Source organism: Medicago sativa, chromosome 3, assembly GCF_051527215.1.
Source record: "Medicago sativa cultivar Bolivia chromosome 3, Bolivia_mono, whole genome shotgun sequence".
Taxonomy (NCBI): domain Eukaryota; kingdom Viridiplantae; phylum Streptophyta; class Magnoliopsida; order Fabales; family Fabaceae; genus Medicago; species Medicago sativa.
In genome coordinates this window covers 5297784-5310431 of record NC_140751.1, presented here as the reverse complement: position 1 = coordinate 5310431, position 12648 = coordinate 5297784, and the positions used below count along the sequence as shown (strand labels likewise).

Sequence of the window (12648 nt, the reverse complement as noted above, 5' to 3'; positions counted from 1 at the left end):
AAATGACGTCCCTTCAGCGGACCCTGCTTCAACACAAGAGAAAGATGACACTTGGCTAACCAGATACGCTTCTTCACCATGTACAGTGACAATCTTACCGTTCCTCACAAACTTGAGCTTTTGGTGCAGAGTAGAAGTAACTGCCCCATCGTCGTGAATCCACGGTCTTCCGAGGAGACAACTGTAAGAAGCATTGATGTTTATGACCTGGAAAGTGACCTGGAATGTCTCAGGACCAATGGTAATTGGCAAGTCTACTTCCCCAAGAACATCCTTGCGAGATCCGTCGAAAGCCTTAACCAAATAGCTGCTTCCCCTCAGAGAAATTCCATGATGACTCAACTGTCTTAGTGTAGACTCAGGCATTACATTCAAGGATGATCCAGTGTCCACCAACACATTGGATATCATGTCAGACTTACAGTGCACCGATATATGCAGAGCCAAGTTATGGTGCTTTCCTGCCTCGGGGAGCTCATCGTCACCAAACCCCAAGTTATTGCAAGCAGTGATGTTACCCACTATTCCATCAAACTGATCCACAGAGACCTCGTGATCAACATAGGCCTGTTCCAGTACTTTCATCAACACTTTCCTGTGAGCTTCTGAGCTCAAGAGCAGAGATAAAATGGATATCTTTGACGGAGTTTGCAGCAGCTGGTCAACAATCTTATAGTCACTCTTTTTAATAAGCCTCAGAATTTCGTCCAGATTAGACTCTTCAATGGGCTGGCCCGAGGGGCTGGCATTCTCTTCCTCAAGGTTAGCCATGTTTCTTCTCTTGTACAATCTTGTTTGATAAACTCTATCTGGTTGGTGAATCTTGCGAGTACGAGCCACCTTTCAGACTGCGGCAGAAGAACCAGGAGACAATGAGCACGGGAAGCCATTTGTGACCGATGAATGATGCATATGATGCATGATATGCAAATGCAAAAAGACTCTTTTTTTTTTGTCAGAAGACTTTGTCAAAGTGGTTGTGAACATCACGGAGAAACACGGTTTTATTTGAAAATCTTAAGCAAAACTAGAAGTTTAGTTGAGATGGTATCACTTGGTGTTCACATCCGTGATGTTCAAAAGATGACTTGTCTAAGTCCTCCGATAAATGCATGGGAAAAAGTTTATGCATGTATGCATGTATGCATGATTATGTTCAAGTTCGGAGAAAACATGGTGGGTTGAAGTTCAAAGTCGAGGAGTCATGGGTGGACACGGTGTCCGGTGAAACTAGGGTTTTAGGAGATAGTAACCGGGTTCTAAAAAGGTTCCCAAGTTGCAACCTCTCCGACGTATATCACGGTGTCACGAGACAACACTCGCTCCATGATTATGCGTAAGAAGGTCTAACTTGAGTGTAGTATCGCGTGACGACTAAAACTCGAGACAACACTCGGTTTAGCCTCCGCACTACATCCTAGAAAATGGCCATGGATGGGTTTGGTTATCTACGGTTCATAGCATCACAGAACAATTAGAAGTAAAGTGCCTAAACGCGACAACACGCGCCGACAACATCACCCCCAAAATGCCTCAGCTATGTGGGATTGATCGCATAATCCAAAACACGAGGCAACCCCCGGAATGAATTGTCGATTATATCCCTCCTAAATCCTAAGTTCACTCAGCCCGGGTGTAGGACTTTTGATATTCTCACCCCACACGTTTGCAAGAAATTAAACATTTATTCACATAAGAACACAAGTAAAAGAAGCAAGTAAAAACAAAGCGCAAGCGTGGAAATAAAGACTAGGCGTAACTCTCGAATCTCCCCAGTGAAGTCGCCAGCTGTTTTATCTTGGTTTTCGGGTGTCAAACATTGATTACGTTTGAACCTTTTTAACCGGTGATATCTCATTTTTTCTTGGGAAGGGAAAAAATAAGCAAAACCCTTGAGAATCGAGGTCCGGGAGTTGTTTTCGCTACGGGAAGGTGTTAGGCACCCATAACGACTATAGTAACCTATAGGAACCGTCTTTACTTTCTACGCGCGCGCTTTATTTTTAAATGCTATTTGAAAGTGTTTATTTAAGCCTAAGAGTTTCTAAGTGAAGAATTGGAGGGAGAAAAATGTGTTTGAAATTTTATTTTATTTGAATTGAAGGAATTTTGATTCCTTGCCTACGTACCCGTTTAAGGGATCAAATCCACCGTAGTTCTCTCTCAAAAAATGTTTTTGTTTTTGTTGGTTGATTTTAAGTTTGAAAATTGGATTTTGAAGAAAGGGAAAAGAGGCCTTAAAGGCATGAGGTTGAGGAAAAAAGTGAGGTTTGAATTAGTTATTTGCAAAAACAAGTCTAAGTTGGAATTAGTTTCATTGATACTTTTATTAAGAAAATAAAGAGAAAAATTCACTTGGAATGGGTTCCAAGAGTTTATTTGGAAAAAATTTGAGTGAGATGGTTCAAGTTTTTTGTTTGGAAAATTGGAATTTTCCCTAAGTGTAAAACCTAAGCATACATCTAAACATGCAATCCTAAACATACATCTAAACATGCATATCCTAGCCATACATCTAAAATATCTATGTGATGTGTGTGCATGTGTCGGTGCTTGTGTCGGTGTACATTATTAGAGTCCATTGCCCTTATTACATCATTGGCCTAGATACATTCTATGGTCTTGCAAGAAACTAAAAGCATAGGAAAAATATTACAAAATTCCTAAATGTTACATTCTAATTTTGCATGAAAATTTAAAGTGCTAAAAATAAAAGGATGAGAAAGTGGGATGGAGGCATGCTTGTAATGCTCATGGAACAAGAGGTAGAAATGTTAGTAGAGAAAGACATGAAAATAATGAGACTATGAGCAAAGAAAATGGTATAGAAAGGTAGTGAAAGTTAGAAGTAAAAATAACACCAAAGGGACCTAAAATGCTAATAATATTAGAAACAAGATCATGACCTATAATTGTTCAAGTCATGCTTGTTTTCAAATAGCTTTAGGTACTGTAGCAACATGAACAATTATAGGTCAAGATCACACTAAAAAGGTACGAAAACACATAGACATCATCCACACATTTATTCATATGTTTACAAAAATAGATGTGACTTGTAATGCAAGTAATTAATCACACTCATTCTCATGCAGCAAGAAACACACCCAAACAGTGACCAATTCATCACAAATTCCTCCATCACCAATCACAAACATATATCAAGAATTGGGATCAAAATTATGCTCATTTTCACAAGTTTTTTCAACATAAAATTCAAGAATTAAACAAAAAACATCAATATATTTTTTCCAAAGTTTTTCAGTGCAAAACCAATACAAAAACATCACAAAAATGTTAAGAAGTCTTTACAAATTTTTAGAGAATTTTCTAAAACATTCAAGGCATGTCAGGGGTGGAAATAGCAACACTGGGGGGTTCAAACAGCAAAACTGTAGTGATTTCAAAAACAAGAAAAGAGACATGGGCCTGGAGCGGGTAGGATCCATGGATTGTGGGTAGGGTTATACAAATATGAAGGAAGTATAAAAAATGCTGTGTGGTAAAAAAAACAAGTCACCAAGTGTTCCTTCTTCTTTCACGTTCCAAACAATTAAAACATGAGTGTTTCTTCTTACTGAGAAGACTATAGCGCCGCCCTACACCTCTTTCTTCTCCGGCGAAACTTCGTTTTCCGACACGGCGGCCGGTGGTGGCACCACCGTGCCGGAGTTTTCAAAACTCCACTAAACTTAAAAGTTTTTACATGTTTCAAATCCTCTCTTCTTCCTCTAATCAAATCCGATCTTACAATCTTCAAAAACCACGCATAAAAGACTAGATCTACAAATCCTTGAAATGAAAATTTGGTGAAAAGATTACCTCCGTTTAGTTTTAAGCTTCGATTCTGGACTGGACTGCTTTAAGCCTCGAATCGCTTCCCCTCCTGTATCAATTCTGGACGGTGCAGATTCACTCATTCTTCTTCATTCTGGAATCAGCTTCCTTCTTTGAACCGCCCTTTGTTTCGCCTTTAGGATGCGTTGCCGTCTTGTGCTTCACATATTCTACGCTGAACCCGATTCTGTTCGGTTTCCTTCGCGGCGGAAACGGCCCGAGCTTCCTCTTCTTTTCACGAATTCATCGTGATTCAGAAATTGTTGCTGCTGCGTTTTTTTTGCTGCTGTTCCTCACGTTCAAGCTTCTTCCTCTTCTTTGATTTTTCGGTTCTGGATTTGCTTTGTGATGTGCGGATTCTGCTTGGACCAATTCAGCTACATATGAACGTTGGAACGGGAAGAGATTGCTTGCGGATTGTGTGAATTAGCGAAACAAGAATTCTGGAATTGGTGGATTTCTTGGTGGATTAGTGGAGGTTGATGATGGTGATGAACGTGAGGATGAAGGATTTGAGAGATTGGAGATGAATATGGATTGAAGTTTTTTGATTATGAAGGTTATGGTGATGAGCGTGGTGGTTAGGGATGAAGATTGGAGGTGGTTATGGAGGAGATGGATGATGAGAAAGTTTGTTATGGTGGAGGAAGTGGTGGTGGGGAAGTTGGTTACGGTGGTTTGTTAGAGGTTGTTGAAGATGAGAGAAAAATGGGAGAGAAAATAATTAAAAATGATTTTTGGAATTTTGGCAATTTTGTGTAAATGATTAGTGTGTCAATCTTGACCATGACTTTGACTTATTTATAGGTGATGTGGTAAGCTTTGGACCAATGAGACAATGCCATGTGTACTTGGACTTGTAACAAACTTTGACCTGCAAAAATAACAAACTAAAAGGACCAAAATGCAAATAACAAAACTTTAAGGGCTAAAATGTAATTAAAATAAAATTGGTAAAAAATGTAATTTGAAAATAACGTAAAGCGAGACGATTAAAAACAACAAAGCAGATTAGAAATTTTTATGTGAAATGACCAAAATGCCCCTAGGGACTAAATTGACCTAAAAATGACTCAGATGCAATTTTAAAATGGATTTTTAACAGGAAATTAAAGCAAGAGTTTATACAAGCAAATTAAAAGACTCAGAGACAAATTTTAGAATTTAAACAGGGTTTTATCATATGAAAAGACTAAAATGCCCCTAGGGGCTAAACTGACTCAAAATGACTTCAAATGCAATTTTTTGAAATGGATTTTGACATAGAATTGAAATAAGGGCTTATTCAAACCAGTTGAAAAGACTCAAACAATTTTTCAAAGATTGAAAGAAATTTTAACATAGGAAATGACTAAAATACCCTTTTATGTGAATTTTGCAAGTAATATTGAAATAAGATGCAGAGAAAGATGTAATTGATCAGAGACGTATCAAATGACTTGAAATACAAGAAAAGAAGAATGGAGCTAGTATTTTTAGGTCCAAAATTAGGGTATAACAGCGCTATCTAAAGTCCTCCTTTGATAGCACTTTAAGACAAATTAAAAGAGCTATATAAACCCAGCTTTAGACATCGCTTTATACTAGAAAAAAGCGCTATATTACCTTTAGGAGCATCCTTTACAATAGCGCTTTAAAAATGCTATAAATAACATGAAAAAAGCGTTATATAAGCTCATTTTTGTAGTGGTGTGCTCAACAACAACATTTTATTGTTACCTGCAATAGCAATGAAGTCGGTAACCCAACAATTTTACCCCTTCCAATTATTGCAACTTTTTCCCCTCTGATTTCAATACCATGATTAAGTTACAACTCAATGCAGCTCTTCGAGGCACAAGGGATAAAGAAGGGTTTTCTTCCACTTCTTGCAAGATTTCTTATTTCTCCTATTTCTCTTATTTCTTATTTCTTCCCCATGTAGGACAAAACCAATCAAATTTATTCCGACTTCCTATTTCTCTATTTATACTAGGGAATTGAGTTATTCATCTATTATTATTTTTTCTCTCCTCCACTTATAATAATTTTACTTCCCCGTCTCCCCCACTTAATTTATTAATTTTATTTCATACCTCCTACCTCTATCATTTTATTTAATTCCTCTCCTCCTAATTTTAATCCTCATAACGTATTACTAATCACCAAAACTCTATTTTCTCGGCAATAATATAATACTCAATCAAAACACACTATCATCATAATAATAATAATTAAAACTTCACCTATTTAACCTTATTAAATTAATTAAATAGAAATTCGGGGTGTTATATAAAACAATTCAATAGGTGTCATTGACGGTAGGTATAAGTCTCACATTTTGTTGTCCGAAATTTATCCGTTGGTATGTCTAATCAAAGTTGACGGAACTAAACGTTCATTGGTATATGTTTCATGACCTATGTCAACTTTATTTGGACCTTTACGGACGAATTATGTCCTATATATAAATTCTTAAGTATGAATCTAAACCAAATTGAAGCAAGTGTCTCTAGGATGAAATAACAGATTCTCCTTCAAACCTTCTTCACATGTCTCTAGGTTTTTTTAGGTTTTTTTAGGTTTTTTTTTCTTCTGCATTTTCTGGTGTTGAAGATGATGAATGTTGATGAAGAAGGTTAGATGAAGATGAAGATGAGGAAGAAGATAGGACCAATTGATTGAGGAAAACAAAGATAAAGGACCAAATTGAAACGTTTAATAGTTAGAGGACCAATTTGAAAAAAGAATTAAGTTAAAGGACCAATTGATTGTAACGTTATGCCCACGTGGACTGCCTAGCTGGACAAACTTAACGTTTTTTGAAAAAAACTAACAGAAGGGACCACTAGTGTAAACGGAGGTAAACTTATGGGACCAAATTGACACAGTTTAAAGTTAAGGGACCAAAACGAAATTCGAAAATAAGTTAAAGGACCAAAGCATGTATTAAGCCAATATTAAATAAAGTTCAAGGATTTGGATAACTCATGTTTCAATTAATTTAGCTCATATACAACTTTATCATGTTTCCATGAGCAAATAAAATATCTAAGTGACAATCACATACTGATCAAATAAGTCCATATATACATGACATACAGAGAGAGAATTTTTTTTTTCATCTAGCATCTATTGACGAAGTAGTAACCTCATTGATTGAGAAAGGCTTCGTTGTAGATTCTCCCTCATTAGAGACACTTTGTATTATGAAACCGGGTTCCTTTGGTTGGGCTAAAACAGTTTCATTCGTCAACATCGCAAGCACATATGTCATATTTGGTCTATCATTTGGATGAAGTTGTAGACATAGAAGACCAACTTGTATGCATCTTAAAGCTTCAGATCGAATATATGAGTCCCTTAGACAATCATCGATTAATTCTTCTGAATTTCCCTCTTTCCATAACTTCCAAGCCTACAAAAATTCAAATACAATTGTCATATACCATTTCATTGAGGGAAAATATAAAGTAGTTTGTGTTACTTACATTCCCAACAAGATTATAGTTGTTGCTCTGAAATGTAAGTCCTTTATTTTTATGTCCGCTTACAATCTCTAGCAATAATACGCCAAAGCTAAATACATCAGATTTTGTGGAAAATAGTCCATCAATGGCATATTCTGGAGCCATATAACCACTGAAAAGTGTATAAATGAGTTAATTTGAATTGTTTTTTTTTCTTTCAGTAACTTAAAATTATGAATGAAACTACTTACTGTGTTCCAACTACTCTTTTTGTATTCCCCTCAACTTGATCATCCCCACAAATTTTCGCCAAGCCAAAATCTGATATTTTGGCATTCATATCATTGTCTAATAAAATATTACTTGGTTTTAGATCTCGATGTATGATCCTCAATCTAGAATCTTGATGAAGATAAATCAGTCCACGGCCAACTCCACAAATGATGTTGAAGCGCTTATACCAATCTAAAAGTTTCTTTTGAGCTGAATCTATTAAAAATATCAATTTTATTTATTATTTTCTTTCCAAAATTCAAATATATATATATATATATATATATATATATATATATATATATATATTAATGTTCAAGCTTAATAGAGATACTCACCAAAAAGAAATGAATCTAAGCTTTTGTTGGGCATATATTCATAGACAAGCATTCTCTCTTGTCCTTGAATGCAACAACCAAGAACCTTAACAAGATTTCGGTGTTGAAGTTTTGCACATAATATAACTTCATTTTTAAATTCTTTTGATCCTTGTTTTGAACTTCCTGAAAGCCTTTTGACGGCAATCTCTTGCCCATCTGTACCTAGTGTACCCTAAATTTTATAGTTGGAAAAAATTGTTAGGAAATGAGACTCAAGAGCTTTCTCATGTATTCAAGTTGTTGCATGCATATTTACCTTATATACTGGTCCAAAGCCCCCTTCTCCAAGTTTGTTATAGTTCGAAAAGTCATTTGTAGCACTTATAATTGTAGAAATATTGAAGAAAGGAAGCTCAAAATCTTGTTGGTCTTCATCTTTCTCTTCGGTTAAAGTGTTGATCTCTGAATTATCTTGCATATGTAAATGGCGTCAATGCAATATTGACATAAATTTTTGTAGGACAAAATTAAAAAAAAAAAATTATTTGTTGGACAAAATTTCCATGTAATGAGAATGTTTTGCGATGTGGTATTTATGTTGGCAAATTCTTATTTATCATTATTACATGCAAAGTCCTAGCAGAGGCATATTAGATCATGCAAGTATGCAACATTTCAGTGGGTTTAAATTGTTGAACATTTTCTTAATTAAAGGAGACTAATTACAATACCATGTTTGTTTGTACCAAAATAAAAATACGATGATGGAAATTTCTTAGTAAATATAATACAAATCCTTTTTCATATACAATATAAGATGGAAAAATTAAATTTTAGCATTTTTCTCATATTTAAATTGTCTACTTATATTTTGTCAAAAAAAAAAAATTGTCTACTTATATAATATTCAAGTACTTTAATTAAAATTACCTCTAACAAAGGGCTTTAACTAAAATTAATATAAGGTCTCACATCAACCGTCAACTCTGCATCTCTTTTGGTTATCTTGTGTTTGGGTAATTTGGAGTGAAAGAAACAGTCGAATTTTCAAACATAAGGAGCACTCTTTATTTAAGCTGCTTGACAAAATTAAGCTTCAGACGTTTTGGTGGTTGGAAGTGAAGTACGCTACTTTCTCTTTTGATTACCATTCTTGTTGGCTTAATCCAAACTTATGCTTGAAAGCTATTACTTAATCTGCATCTTTCTTTTTCCTTTTGGTCGCTTTCAGGACTTTATATCTTGTTGACTTGGCCTTATTTTCTGGCGCACCTTGTGCTGAAAAATCTAGGCTTTTTGATAATCTAATATAATTTTAGCTTATTAAAAAAAAAAAAAAAGATAGGTCTCACATTAAGTATGTGAAGTTTCTTAAAAAAAAAAAAAAAAACTATGTGAAGTTCTCTAAAAAAAAGTATGTGAAGTTGACAATTTGTTTCCTTCTGTAGATGCAAGTCTTTTAGTCTCATTATATGATCCTCTCATTATTGTAATTAATATCTCAATTATAGTAGGATCAATTAGTTTTATGTGTAATTATTTTCCTTGATTTCTTATCTCCTATCCTACAATATATATAGGAGCACCATTTTGTAATTGATTTCTTCCGGAGTTTCTACAATTTGGGTTAAGAAATTTACCTCTTTGCTTTCTTTTTCTCTTATAAACGTAGAAGACTACGATCACCAGTAGCAAAATGACGACCAACGGAATAATGACTGCAATGGCCAAAGTATGATTTTTCTTCCCACCAAAAACATCTCCACTTGAATCTTTTAAAAAAAATAAATGAATACTTGTCAAATATCAGAAAATAGTAACCACCACTACTCAATAATTAAATGAAAGATTGAAATTAGTTTTTAATTTTTATAAAAAAAACTTTTTTTTTAAAGGCCATCAAAAAAATTTCTCATTAATTTAACATTCAGAAAAACTATTTGTCCCCACATTTATATGTATGACATGCTTATCCTCTATATATGGTATGGGGGTTGACCTTTTGGTTTGTTCAAAACATTTTCATGTGACCTTCATAATATTTTTTTTTACAGTGAAATATCTTTGTGATTCCTTGGTAATAAATATTTTGTTTGTCTATTAGTCTAATAGGTAGGTGATTAAGTGAGAAATTCGTGGTTCGAACTTCTGGTATATTGCAAAATTGTATTTTCCTTCTATATTTGTGAGTGTCATGGCCGTCCGAAATAGCAGCAAAGGCTTTGGCAGCTAGAAATTTCAAGTTGGCCATCGGAAAAATAATTCTAACTATGGTGCCTCTTCTAGTGTCATTAATTTTATATAATCCATAAAAAAAGCATAAATATTTGAGATGAACATAGCATTTACCTACTGTGGAAGCATCCATTCGAATATATAGATTTTGTTGGAATGTTAAAATCTGCTTTAAGTCTATAAGATCACCAAACCATATAGAACAACCACTACCATCTCCAGCCACATCCAAGTTTGAATAAGCCATGCAAGAACAATCTTCCAAGCATTTCTTCTTACAATTCTCAAGTGTCATATTAGCATCAACCCAAGTATGTGTTGTATCTGGCAATTTCAATCCAGAAAATGTACCAAAACCATCATTCACACCACAATTCCATGTTTCTTCGCCTTTGCGCACACATCCTTGTGTCCAATTTGATGCATCCCAATTTTGTGGCGATTTAGGCTCAAACCCATCTAAACATTGACAAATTGGAGACGGGTTATAAATGCAATTTCCATAAGGGCCACAATTATTATAGACATCACAATCATCTTTTGGCACTGACTGAATATTACTCCAAGTATTATCCTCTGGACTCCATATAATGCGTTCGTGAAGACTAAGCGTTTGGTTCAAATAAGTTATTGAAACATTACTCTTGTTTACAAGACTATATGTGTAATAAACTTCATTTGAATTGTTCACAGATCTTGTAACTACAACACGTGATGTAACAATCTCCAGAGGCGCTCCACTAAATCCAACTCCATTCCAAGGGCCACTCCTATGAATCTCAACTGATCTTTTTTCAGCACAAATTCTGGATTACTATGAAGGACCATACCCCAAGTTAAATCTCCCGAAGATGGATCGTCCCAATTTTTCCAAGAAGTTAATTGACGATTAAGACCGGTTTTTAGGTCCCATCCAAGCTTCATGTCTGGCAATAAAGTATCACAAGGGAAATCAAAACCTTGCCATAGAAAATTATTATTTTGTTGATCAATATTGTTGTTGGTTTTGATTACAAAGTTTCCATTGTCTAATAGTTGAGCCACATGAGAACTTGCAGTAGACAAAGATTGTGTTGTGATGTTTGTTGACCAAACAAGTGTTTGGTTGTTGTTGGTAAGTAGTACTAGGTTTCCATCATTGCTTATGATCAACATGGTGGAGTTGGAATTGTTGTCTTTGATTGGATTATCACGGTTTGCAACCCAAACTATTCTTCTTTTTGGGATGTTTTTGTACCATATTCCCACATAGCGATTTGTTGAACTACCTGGTGTGAAAAAGCCTAACTCAAAGGTTCCATCGTTAGAAACTAAGGTGTTGCCATCATCAAGAGATTGAAATTGGGTGATTGTATCAATTGCGGTAGATAGTTTAAAGAAGAACAAGAGATTAAGAATAACAAACAATATCTTAGGAAGAATATCGGTCATTTTGCATTAATTGAATTTGATGCAGAAAAACATTGTATGTTTGTGCATTTATATATTGCTAAATTGACTTCCCTTAAAAAAGAAAAAAACATGTTAAATTGACTTGGGACTAAATTATGTGTTTGAATGTTAATAGTCTTCGACCCGTGCAACGCATCGGGCGAGAAGAGTTTTATTATGGTGTTGACAAAGTTTACTCACAACATATCACAAAATACAACATAAACAAATATTTGTTTGATCCCGGAGTGCGAAGACTCGGACAATATGAAGGATCTTAGGCCTATATCTCTTTGTAATGTTTTGTAAAAGATGGTGTCGAAGTTGCTCGCTAATAGACTGAAACGTTGTTTGGATACATGTGTGTCAAAGAAGCAGTCAGCGTTTGTCGAGGGCCACTCCATATTGGACAACGCGTTAATTGCTACCGAGATAATCCATTCAATGAAGAGGAAGACAAAGGGATGGAGAGTGGAATTGGCTCTCAAGATTGATATTAGCAAGGCTTCTGATAGAGTGGATTGGGGGTTTGTTCGTGGTGTGCTTATGCGAATAGGGTTCAGCAAGAAATGGATCTAGTGCATGATGATGTGTGTTGGTTCTGTTACTTATTCGGTGCTTATGAACATTGACACTGTGGGGCCTATTGTACCCGACCGAGGGTTGCGCCAGGGTGACCTGTTATCACCATATTTATTCATATTGGTGGCTGAGGGACTTTCAACTCTAATACATAAGGCATTTAATATAGGTGATATTCATGGGGTACAAGTATATCGTGGCGCACCAATGGTGTCCCATCTGTTGTTTGCAGACAATTGTTTCTTGTTTTGCAGGACCAATGTGGTGGAAGCACAGCGTATACTTGCTATTCTTAAAACTTATGAGACATCATCTGGAGAAGAAATTAATTTATCAAAGTCTAAGGGGTTTTTCAGTCGCAATATGAGTGGGGCGGCACAAGAGGATTTGTCATGCATTATTGACGTCCGGCATGTGATGGGTACCGGAAAGTATTTGGGATTACCTTCGGTGATTGGTATATATAAGAGGTATGTTTTTCTTTTATCAAGGATCGTATTTGGAATCGAATAAATGCATGG

At 35.4% G+C, this 12648-nt stretch overlaps 1 pseudogene across 1 annotated transcript; it reads right to left on the bottom strand.

Annotated features, from left to right (window-relative positions):
- Positions 1 to 6794: 6794 nt before the first annotated feature.
- On the bottom strand, positions 6795 to 11566 carry LOC146935134 (G-type lectin S-receptor-like serine/threonine-protein kinase At4g27290; annotated as a pseudogene). The gene is made up of 7 exons (XR_015030138.1): positions 10229 to 11566; positions 9520 to 9651; positions 8196 to 8350; positions 7898 to 8111; positions 7538 to 7775; positions 7308 to 7458; positions 6795 to 7234 (listed from the first exon to the last, which is right to left on the bottom strand). The product of XR_015030138.1 is annotated as a G-type lectin S-receptor-like serine/threonine-protein kinase At4g27290 (transcript).
- Between the last annotated feature and the right edge of the window lie 1082 nt (positions 11567 to 12648).